The following is an 11,478-nucleotide window of genomic DNA, read 5'->3' as shown; positions in this document are numbered from 1 at the left end:
AAGAGGCATACAATGCCACACAAATACAACATCACAATATATTAGAGCATCATCCAACTACGGATGAAACATAAACAGAAACTCAAACGACATCCACCCTGCTAGCCCAGGCTACCGACCTGGAACCTATCCCCTGATCGAAGAAGAAGCAGAAGAAGAACTCCAAAACAAGCAAGCATCGCTCTCGCGTCAAGATCATCGCATAAACCTGTACCTGCAACTGTTGTTGTAGTAATCTGTGAGCCACGGGGACTCAGCAATCCCATTACCATGGGTATCAAGACTAGCAAAGCTTAATGGGAAAGGAAGGGGTAAAGTGGTGAGGTTGCAGCAGCGACTAAGCATATATGGTGGCTAACATACGCAAATAAGAGCGAGAAGAGAAGCAAAGGAATGGTCGTGAAGCTAGCAATGATCAAGAAGTGATCCTGAACTCCTACTTACGTCAAACATAACCCAAAAATCGTGTTCACTTCCCGGACTCCGCCAAGAAGAGACCATCACGGCTACACATGCGATTGATGCGTTTTATTTCGGATCTGGTGTCAAGTTATCTACAACCGGACATTAACAAATTCCCATCTGCCACATAACCGCGGGCACGGCTTTCGAAAGTTTATACCCTGCAGGGGTGTCCCAACTTAGCCCATGATAAGCTCTCGCGATCAACGAAGGATATTCCTTCTCCCAGGAAGACCCGATCAGACTCGGAATCCCGGTTTACAAGACATTTCGACGATGGTAAAACAAGACCAGCAAAGCCGCCCGAATGTGCCGACAAATCCTGATAGGAGCTGCAAATATCTCGTTCTCAGGGCACACTGGATTGTCCAAACTTCCGGTAGGCCAGCCCAGAGTTGCCCCTGGTGACCACCGGCGGCTGACAGGTTGGACCAACACTCACGACGAGCACTGGGCCGGGGGTGGTAAAAATAAGATGACCCTCGGGAGCGTGACTCCCAAGGGAAAAAGGGGTAGGTGAGGCAAATGTAAAACCAAGGTTGGGCCTTGCTGGAGGAGTTTTATTCAAAGTGAACTATCAAGGGGGTCCCATAAATCACCCAACTGCGTAAGGAACGCAAAATTCGGGAACATAACACCGGTATGACAGAAACTAGGGCGGCAAGAGTGGAACAAAACACCAGGCATAAGGCCGAGTCTTCCACCCTTTACCAAGTATATAGATGCATTAATTCAATAAGAGATAGTGTGATATCCCAACATAATCCTGTCCACCATGGAGCAATCTTCATCTTCACCTGCAACTAGAAACGCTATAAGAGGGGCTGAGAAAAAGCGGTAACATAGCCAAGCAAGGGTTCGCTAGGAAGGGTGAAAAGTTTAGAGGCTGACATGGCAATTTGGGAGGCTTGAGGAACAAGTGATAGGTAGCACAGCATAGCGATAGAATGAAGCAACTAGCATAGCAATGCTAGTAGTGAGATCCAGGGTAGCGGTCATCTTGTCTGAAATCCCGCAAGTAAGAAGAACGAGTCCATGAAGAAGATGAAGCCATGAAGACGAACCAAGCGTAGACGAACAAATCCTCACGATCGCAACGAAATGGGAACTATCGAGAAGAAGCACACAACAAGGTAAACACACCACACATAGACAAGACATGAAGCACAAGAAGCATGATGCAAGACAAGACTACATGAAGCTACTCATGGCAAGATATGATGCATACAAGAACAACACATGAAGGCAAGTTTAAATGAGGCCGAGAACAACATAGAACTAATCCGGTAAGTCCTCATAGGCAAATTTCGAAATTGGTCCAGATCTGAACAAATATTAAGTTGAAGTTGTTAAACAGCAAGTTAAGATGCACCAAGATGATCTACACGAGATTCTAGTCAAGTTACATATAAAGTTCATTTAATTCGGAGCTACAGCCTAGAAGATATGAGCAAAACAAGTTAAACATGGCATTGGTGCAAAATGCATACAAACCTCAAGCAAACACCTCAAATCAAGTATGCAACATGATAATATGAAGCTACATGCAAAATCAAGCAAGTTTCATATAGAGCACACTCAAAACGGAGCAACGGTTCAACACATACACTCTATACAAGTTATAACAACAATCTATCCAAAACAGCAACTAGGCATCTTGCTAGCATCAAAACAACATGCTACAGTACCACAATATGAAAACAAAAGGCATGGACATGATGTACAGGTAAAGCACTACAAAACATGAACACTGAGCTATCTCCAGAAATCACTAGAACATGCTCAAAAACACATGGCAAGATTACAAATAATAACAGTTTCAGACTTTGCAGAAATAACATCAGGTTGCAATGTTTAGAGCTATCAAACAACATGCTACAGGAACTTATCATAGAAACTTAAGGCATTACATGATACTACTAAATTCATAGAACAAAAGTCCTTTACTGACCATGAGCCAAAAAGGATCAGAAGATATGATGGCACCCATGTAAACATGGCAAATGATATGACAGATTCATACATGGCAGGAACAACAATAAGTAGGCATGTTGGTGAGCTTGTACCACTCACCACAGAGCATTACATGGCATGACAAGGCAACCAACAGTAAGAAGACATGTTTATGAAGCTAAGCATGGCAATAGCAGTTTTATAGGGTGCATGGATCACTAGCAAAACACATGGCAAAACTGAACTTAATGTTAACAGGCTGACAGAAATATTATTTAGCAACTTTGGAGCATGATAACAAAAATCTATAGGAAGTTATAAATGTAACCAGGGGCATGGATGGATAGAGCATGACATGTATAACAAAACATCCTTAGTGAACATCTCCATATTATGCATACAATGACTTGTAGCAGCAGGTTTACAGCAACAAAATATAACAGAATCAGCCTAGCAAAACAACAACAGCAAGTACCCTACTTAACAAGCTCGATGCACTCAGTACAAGACTCACAAAAATACATGGATTGCACCTCTGTAAATATGGCATGATTTAGTTCAAAACACATGTAGAGCTCATGCTCATAGGAGGCACACATCAAATGCAACAAAAATGACAAATCACCAAGTTATAACAGTTTCAGCAGATTAACATCATATAGCACTCTTGCAACGATGATTCGGTCATCACGATGGTCTCAAACAAGCATGGCACAATGGAATGAAATGTAGAGCATATCTCAATGAACATTTTGATATATCATTTGCACAAATTGGAGCTACACACGAGCAGTTATGGCATGATGAATAGTGCACTAAAATGCAGAAATTTAAGGGACTGCAGTTTTCTGGAAAAAAAACAGATGGGCACCAAAAAGCTAAAAAACGCTTAGGGCGCGGGATAGGAGGGCGGCTCACCCCAGGCCTGGCCCAGTCGGGGAAGAGGCTTGGCAGGCCGGCGCGCTGCTGGGCCGGGGCCCACGCGGGGGTTGGCAAACGGGACGAGGAAGCGCGTCCGTGCTCGTCCCCGAGCACGACGATGGCGGCTACCGGCGGCGAGCTGGCGAGGTTAGGGCGACGGAGGAGGGGCACCAGTGACAGGGACCGGTGGATATGGGCGCGGGGCGCCAGATCCGGTGGATCCCGGCTAGATCCAGTGAAGTCGAGGCTGACGGCGAGCTCCGTGGCCGGCGGTGATCCCTACGGCAGAGAGGGAGAGAGAGGGGGTGAGATAGAGTGAGCAGGACGGTGAGGAGGGAGAGGGCGGCGAGGCGCTGGCCTGGCGGCGGAGCTCGGGGAGCCGGGCGGCGCGGGGTGGTGGTGATGGGCAGCGCCGGCGGGGCGGCGGTGGTGGCCGGCGACGAAGGCGCTGAGGCGGCGAGCGCGGGCGGCGCGGGCCTGGACAGGCGAGCGGCGGCGGCGCGGTGCGGGCCGCGGGGGCCCCGCACGGGCCGAGCGGGCCGGTGGCGGCGGCGGCGCTGCGGTGCCACGTGGAAACGAGTGGTTGGCCGGGGCAGAGAAGCGGACATGTCCGGCGGGGAAGCGGACATGTCCGGCGGCGCGAGGGGAGCGGGGCTAGGGTTAGGGTAGGATTAGACCGCAAATTTGGAAGGGGGAGGCACATTTATAGGTAGAAGGAGCTAGGAGGGTCCAAATGGAGCACGGTTTTCACCCATACGATCGTGATCGAACGACCGAGAGCATGGAGGGGGTTTGGATGGGTTTTGGGCCAGTTTGGAAGGGTGTTGGGCTGCAAGACAAAAGAGGCTTTTACGGTTACCCGGTTAACCGTTGGAGTATCAAACGGACTCCAAATGCCACGAAACTTGACGGGTGGTCTACCGGTGCTATACCAAGGCCGCTCGGATTCCGAGAACATTTTTAATCCGCTCACGAAAACAAGGTCTAAGAGGGGCGACGGGCGCGCGAGAGAGGTCTAGACTCCGAACGGACAACGGAGAGAACCGGGAGAACCCGAACGGATGCAAGTTTTAAAAGACATGCAGATGAAATGCAGATGATGACATGGAAAAATGCAACACGCAAGCAAATGACATGGCAACTACGGCGAATGACTGGCAGACACCTGGCGCATCGAATCCGGGGCGTTACAAGTCCCCTCCTATTCCTCGGTAACAGACAGCCGCCCCGTGAGACGATGTGAATGGCGAGGGAGAGGATGGCAGGGAAGCGTTGTCGGGCCAACTGCTTTTCTCCTCTTGAAGTTGGGTTCGGTCGACGAAGACTCCACCGGCTCGCTATGGCATGACACCCTCACAAACGGCACCCTGTAGATGCTCGATCCTTCAATCTCTCGTGGATGCTCCATCTGGGATCGATACTCCCACCACCGCTCCCTCACGATCGGATTCGGTGAATCTGTTTGCTCCATGGCCCAGAGGAGTAGCTCTATGTACTCCCGCGCGACTCCCTTCTATCGCTGCCTTTTCCCTCAGTTGCAGATATTTGGCCATGGATGTCCCCGTCGCCACTAGTTGGTCCTTGTTGTCAAACCAATACTATATCTCCAACATCCTAGCTAGCTACACAGGGTCATCGTCGGCGATCCTCATGTATCGGTTGTACTCCTCCATCGATCTACTTCTCCACAGAACCTTCTCTCGCCGGTGGTGGTTTTTGAATGGAAGAGGAGAGGAGCAGCGCTGGTTTTGGATGAGAACAGGAGATGAGCGACGCTGGTTTTGGATTGGAACAGGAGAGGAGGGGCGATGGTTTTGAAATGGAAGAGGAGAGGAGCGGCGCTGGATTTAGATTGGAACAGGAGAGGAGTGGCGGTGGCTTAAGAGGAGAAGAGCGGCGCTGGTCTTGGAAATATATTTTTTGTTTTGCGTATTTTGGGTCAAAGTTTGACCACGTACTGTATTTGGCAAGCAAAATGTGAATGCATGTCACCAAAAATTGTATCGTTTGGTTCGTATCTGAATGTTCTTTCAAATTATATTATTTTTGCAACGTATAACATATATTTTATTTGTGAAAATCATGGTCAATTATGACCCTGAATAAAAGGGAGACTAGTTAATGTGGGGTCGCTTTCTTAATTGAAGGGTAAATTGATTTTGATTTTGATCCAGTCACAGCGCGCCGGCCCTCTCGTCCAATCCTAAATCGCTGCCGCACGCTCCTCTCCCTCTTCTCCATTGCAAAACCACCTCCTCTCCTCTCCATCATCTCCATTCCAAAACCACCATCTCACCTCTCCCTTTTCTCCATTGCAAAACCACCTCCTCTCCTCTCCATCATCTCCATTCAAACCACTGTCTCGCCTCTCCCTCTTCTCTATTGCAAGACCATCGTCTCTCCTCCCATCTTCCAAAGCTAGCACCGGACCACTCAGAAGGACATCTATGGAGAGGATGCAGCAGCGAATCAGGCAGATCGCCGGCAGCGACAGGAAAAGTTAGCCAGGTTGAAGGAGATCCTTACTTGGTTTGAGAATGAGTGGGAGATTTCGAGGATGGTGAGGGCCATGTGGCAATGTATGTGAAAGAGCGAGACGGAGGCGATGAGGGCGGCGATGTACATGTACTCCTCGGCGGCAGTCAAGCTGCAGTCCTCCGAGTTCATCGAGTATCTCCTCTGGGAGATGGAGCAGACAGATTTGCCCGAGGTGACAGTCAGGAGGAGGTGGTGGGCGTACAGGTTGAAAGTCGAGCACCCAGAGGATAATGAATCGATCAAGTACGGTGTGCCGTTCATGAGGGTGCAGAGCCAGCCGGAGCCACAGAAGTATTCATTCTCCCACTGCAAGAGGAGGCCGGATGGCGCGGCGTCACTTCCCCGCCGTTCTCCACGGTTCCTTCGATGCTCTCCTCGTTTCAATGGCGGCAGTAGTCTTTAAGGTAAGCTTCACACTTACCTAATCTTCCACCTGCTCATGCTTACAATCAGTGTGACAGCTAATGAAAATCATGCTTACAATCAGTCTCCGAGTACTACGCCAATCACCCTAAAATAGCTCTGGACCTTTGGGTCAAAGTTGTGACACTGTGTACAAATAAAGAAAAATAGATTGGTGCTTCTTTCAGAAAAGAGTACTCCCTAGAAAACTGCCAATATAAGCTACTAGTATTTGGTTAGAGGATTTGCTACCGAGAAAGATCCGTCCATAGAAAGCGCCACACATCCCACTGGTGCTGGTGGATACCAATGCGTGCATGGAGCATGGTTGGTGTCGGTAATTTTTACTTGGCACACCTTGCACTCTGCATATATGCCGGTTCCATACGTACATTTGTGCAGTTCCACCAAAATGAAGCTGAATAACCATGTTTGCACATATAATGAAAAGGCGTGATTACATTATAGTGGCACTAGTTGATGAAACACGCAAAATAAATAGAAGAAAATATTGTGATAGTATCATAGTATGCCATGCTGCAAGGGCGAGATGGGCCCTGCGACGCCTCATATGGTACGCCTCATACTGGAAATCGTCCCAAGTCTCCTAGATACACCTTCTTCCAGTGATAAACATCAGTGTACAGCGGTAGTACAAGGAGGGGCCTTGAGACATTCAAATCTCTATTTTTGTGCAAATCAACTAAAATTATGCACCCCAGTTTGCAGAAACACTTCAACATTAACAATGGGACTAGTTGATGAAACATACATTAACAAAGAGAAGCACTTTCTTTATCTACATTGGGAATGAAATGATAGAGAGGACACTCGCTCTATTTTAACTGTATTATTACTTCATTTTATCAGTGACACTAGGGTTGAGCAGGTGGCAAACGAGGTGTATCGTGTGTCGCAAGGATGAAGGTCGGGGGTGCTTAGACTGGGATGCTGAAGCTGGCTCTTTCAGTCCCTATCTTCCCCATGATGTTTCTGTGGTAGCATTTGGGTTGTAATCCAAACTTGGTCGAGCTGGTGCTGGGTCCCCCTACCTGCCTAGCTTATGTGGCGAACTTGTCTCCTGCTAGTACTCAGTCCGTTCTAGTAGTAGTTGCATAACTGTCTGTTTACACTGAGATGTTGTCGGATAATGGTTCTCTATGGTTGGATTTCTTTAATGAAATCGGAGGGAACCCCCTCCTTCAATATATAAAAAAACAGTGTCACTAGCGGTGCCAAAACATTGCCTCAAATTAATAGTGCCACTAGATTAAGGTGCAAAATAATAACATTACTGCTTTATCATGGCAATGCCAAAACAATAGCACAAGAGCAGGATTAACATACAGGATCTTTGGCAAACGGTCAGACCAAAAAGGAACATACCTCGTGATGGGAACCATATCTGCAGTCAATGCCATCATAGAAGGGATGACACCAGTCACCAAAATGGATGATTCAATTCATGGGACCTTTTGGTGCAGTTCACCTAAAATGAAGCAATGTCCCATGAGCTAGCAACTTCTTCTATTTTTTTAAGAAAAGGGCTCCAGCCCCGGTTCCATTTCCATCAAAAGACGAAACCCACAGAGCTTCTTCTTCATTAGTTGCAATAAAATTGAGCAACATCAAGGTTGGTTGTGAAGCTCCTGGAATGTTCACCTATAATTTGGATATCATTTGTGCAGTTCAACTAAGATCGAGCGTGAAATGTATATCTCTATTTGCACAAAAAAGGTGGAAAGGAGGGTGACTAACAAGTGATGAAACATGCATCAAATGAAAATAAGCATGTTTCTTATCTGAATGGCAATCCTACAAGGACAATAGCAATTTCTAAAGCAGCAGCATTGCTAGATATTAGTGTGGGCATTAGGATTAACTATGACAACCGTTAAATACGACATTACTTTAATGGTGCCATTGCTTCATTTTACCAGCAACATTACTTTAATAGATGTTATAGAGTCGGTATTTGGGCGGGAGAGTAGGCGGACCAGGACAGTTGCATTTCTAACGAAAAGAAGCAACTTATCTTAATGGGAAATTTAGTAGGACATGTAAAAAAGTGCCATTGATTCATATTACTGGAGGCATTATATTGAAAACAACATTGGTTTAACGTGTCCTTACTTTTAACAGTGCGACTGCTACATTTTACCAGTGGCATTACATAAGAGTGGCTCGGGGCAACAAACATCAGAATAGGATATCTGGGTTGGTCCCAATTTTGTTCCGTATAGCCAACTTATATTGTGTGAGGCTAGCAAATCTAGTGTTGGACTTACTCTGTTGACTTGTCCCCCAGTCCCCACTTTCTTTCCTTTTTCAACCAATAGATAGGGTTTATATTGAGTTTGTACTGCGTTTGCCTTTATTTCCCTATTAGACCTAGAGACCAGTTGGATAGCCAGTCTCTGCTACTTTTCGCCCCCATTATTTCCTCTTTCGACCAAGTCCTAGATTCAGGTAACAAATCTTCCCCTACTGATACGTCTCCGTCGTATCTATAATTTTTGATTGTTCCATGCCAATATTATACAACTTTCATATACTTTTGGCAACTTTTTATACTATTTTTGGGACTAACATATTGATCTAGTGCCCAGTGCTAGTTCCTGTTTGTTGAATGTTTTTTTGTTTCGCAGAAAATCCATATCGAACGGAGTCCAAACGGGACAAAAACCAACGGAGAATATTTTTGGAATATTTATGAATTTTGGGAAGAAGAATCAATGCGAGACGATGCCCGAGGGTGCCACAAGGCAGGGGGCTCGCCCCAGGGGGCAGGCGTGCCCCGGACCCTCGTGGACACCCCGTAAGGTGGTTGTTTCCCTTCTCTCATTGCAAGAAAGCTAATATCTGGAAAAAAATCATGTTCAAAGTTTCAATCCAATCAGAGTTACGGATCTCCGGGAATATAAGAAACGGTGAAAGGGCAGAATCTGGAACGCAGAAACAGAGAGAGACAGACAGACATATCCAATCTTGGAGGGGCTCTCGCCCCTCCCACGCCATGGAGACCATGGACCAGAGGGGAAACCCTCCTCCCATCTAGGGAGAAGGTCAAGGAAGAAGAAGAAGGGGGGCTCTCTTCCCCTCGCTTCTAGTGGTGCCGGAATGCCGCCGGGGCCATCATCATCACCATGATCTACACCAACACCTCCGTCATCTTCATCAACATCTCCATTACCTTCCCCCATCTATCTACAGAGGTCCACTCTCCCGCAACCCGCTGGACCCTCTACTTGAACATGGTGCTTTATGCTTCATATTATTATCCAATGATGTGTTGCCATCCTATGATGTCTGAGTAGATTTTCGTTGTCCTTTCGGTAAATGGTGAATTGCTATGATTGGTTTAATTTGCTTGTGGTTATGTTGCTATCCTTTGGTGCCCATCACATGAGCGCGTGCGTGGATCACACCATAGGGTTAGTTGTATGTTGATAGGACTATGTATTGGAGGGAAAGAGTGCCAGAAGCTTCAACCTAGCATAGAAATTGATGCATATGGGATTGAAGGGGGACCAATATATCTTAATGCTATGGTTGGGTTTTACCTTAATGAACGTTAGTAGTTGTAGATGCGTGCTAATAGTTCCAATCATAAGTGCATAGAATTCCAAGTCAGGGATGACATGCTAGCAGTGGCCACTCCCACATAAAACTTGCTATCAATCTAGCAAAGTAGTCAATTGCTTAGGGAAAATTTCGCAACTCCTACCACCACTTTTCCACACTCGCTATACTAACTTTATTGCTTCTTTATCTAAATAGCCCCTAGTTTTTATTTACGTGCTCTTTATATTCTTGCAAACCTATCCAACAACACCTAGAAAGTCCTTCTAGTTTCATACTTGTTTTAGGTAAAGCGAACGTTAAGCATGTGTAGAGTTGTATCGGTGGTCGATAGAACTTGAGGGAATATTTGTTCTACCTTTAGCTCCTCATTGCGTTCGACACTCTTACTTATCAAAAGAGACTACAATTGATCCCCTATACTTGTGGTTATCAAGACCTTTTTCTGGCGCCGTTGCCGGGGAGTTATAGCGTGGGGTGAATATTCTCGTGTGTGCTTGTTTGCTTTATCACTAAGTAGTTTTTATTTTGTGCTCTTGTTTTCTATCTTTAGTTATGGGTAGGAAACGCAAAATACCAAAAAAATAGTTGTACCTACTACACCAATGGTTGAAGAACCACTCGAAATCTATCACACTCCTGAAGCTTTTTACTTGGATCATCTTCGATCCCTATGTGCTCGTGCTGAAACCCCAACTAGCTTAGTTGAGGGAAAATCTTTAGATGAGCATGCTTGTTATGTGCGACACGGCTTATCTCAAAAAGGGAAACTTTTACTGGATCAGATTCATTGTTTGCAATGCTATGCTTGGAATTTATGTGAAATATACGATTTTACTTGTTGTTTTGAAGACCCTAAGAAACACCTTCCCTACCAATGTGAATTTAGTGATAATGGAATCGTATCTTTGTATGCTATGGGTGTTTATAATTACTATGATATTCAACAAATTGAAGAATTTGTTGCTTTTAAGGGTGCTTATGAAATTGCTTCTTTGATTGGAAGTATGATGCAACTCTTTACAAATCTGAAAATTTTGGCATACTTCAATATTTTTATGATAATTATGCTTCTAATGCCTATATTAAACCATATATTGAGGACTCCCCCGCTGTCCAAGAAGAGACTAATATTTTGTAGGAGTCTATGGAAGAAGGAATTGATGAAACTGTGAGCTCATTGGATGAAAAAGATGATGAGGAGAGCGAACAACAAAATGAGGAAGAGCGGATTAGCTACCCGTGCCCACCTTCTAATGAGAGTAACTCTTCAACTCATGCATTGTTTAATTTCCCTTCGTGCTTAAAGGATGATTGCTATGATAATTGCTATGATCCCGTTGATTCTCTTGAAATACACCTTTTTGATGATGATTGCTATGCTTGTGGCCAAGATGCCAATATGAATTATGCTCATGGAGATGAACTTGCTATAGTTCCTTATGTTAAACATGAAATTGTTGCTATTGCACCCACGCATGATAGTCTTATTATCTTTTTGAATTCTCTCGACTACACTATATCGGAGAAGTTTGCCCTTATTAAGGATTATGTTGATGGGTTGCATTTTACCGCTACACATGATTATTTTGATAGATATAATATGAATGTGCTTGCTGA

This window comes from Triticum dicoccoides, chromosome 2B, assembly GCF_002162155.2.
Source record: "Triticum dicoccoides isolate Atlit2015 ecotype Zavitan chromosome 2B, WEW_v2.0, whole genome shotgun sequence".
Lineage (NCBI taxonomy): Eukaryota > Viridiplantae > Streptophyta > Magnoliopsida > Poales > Poaceae > Triticum > Triticum dicoccoides.
Note: the sequence above shows the minus strand (reverse complement) of the source record.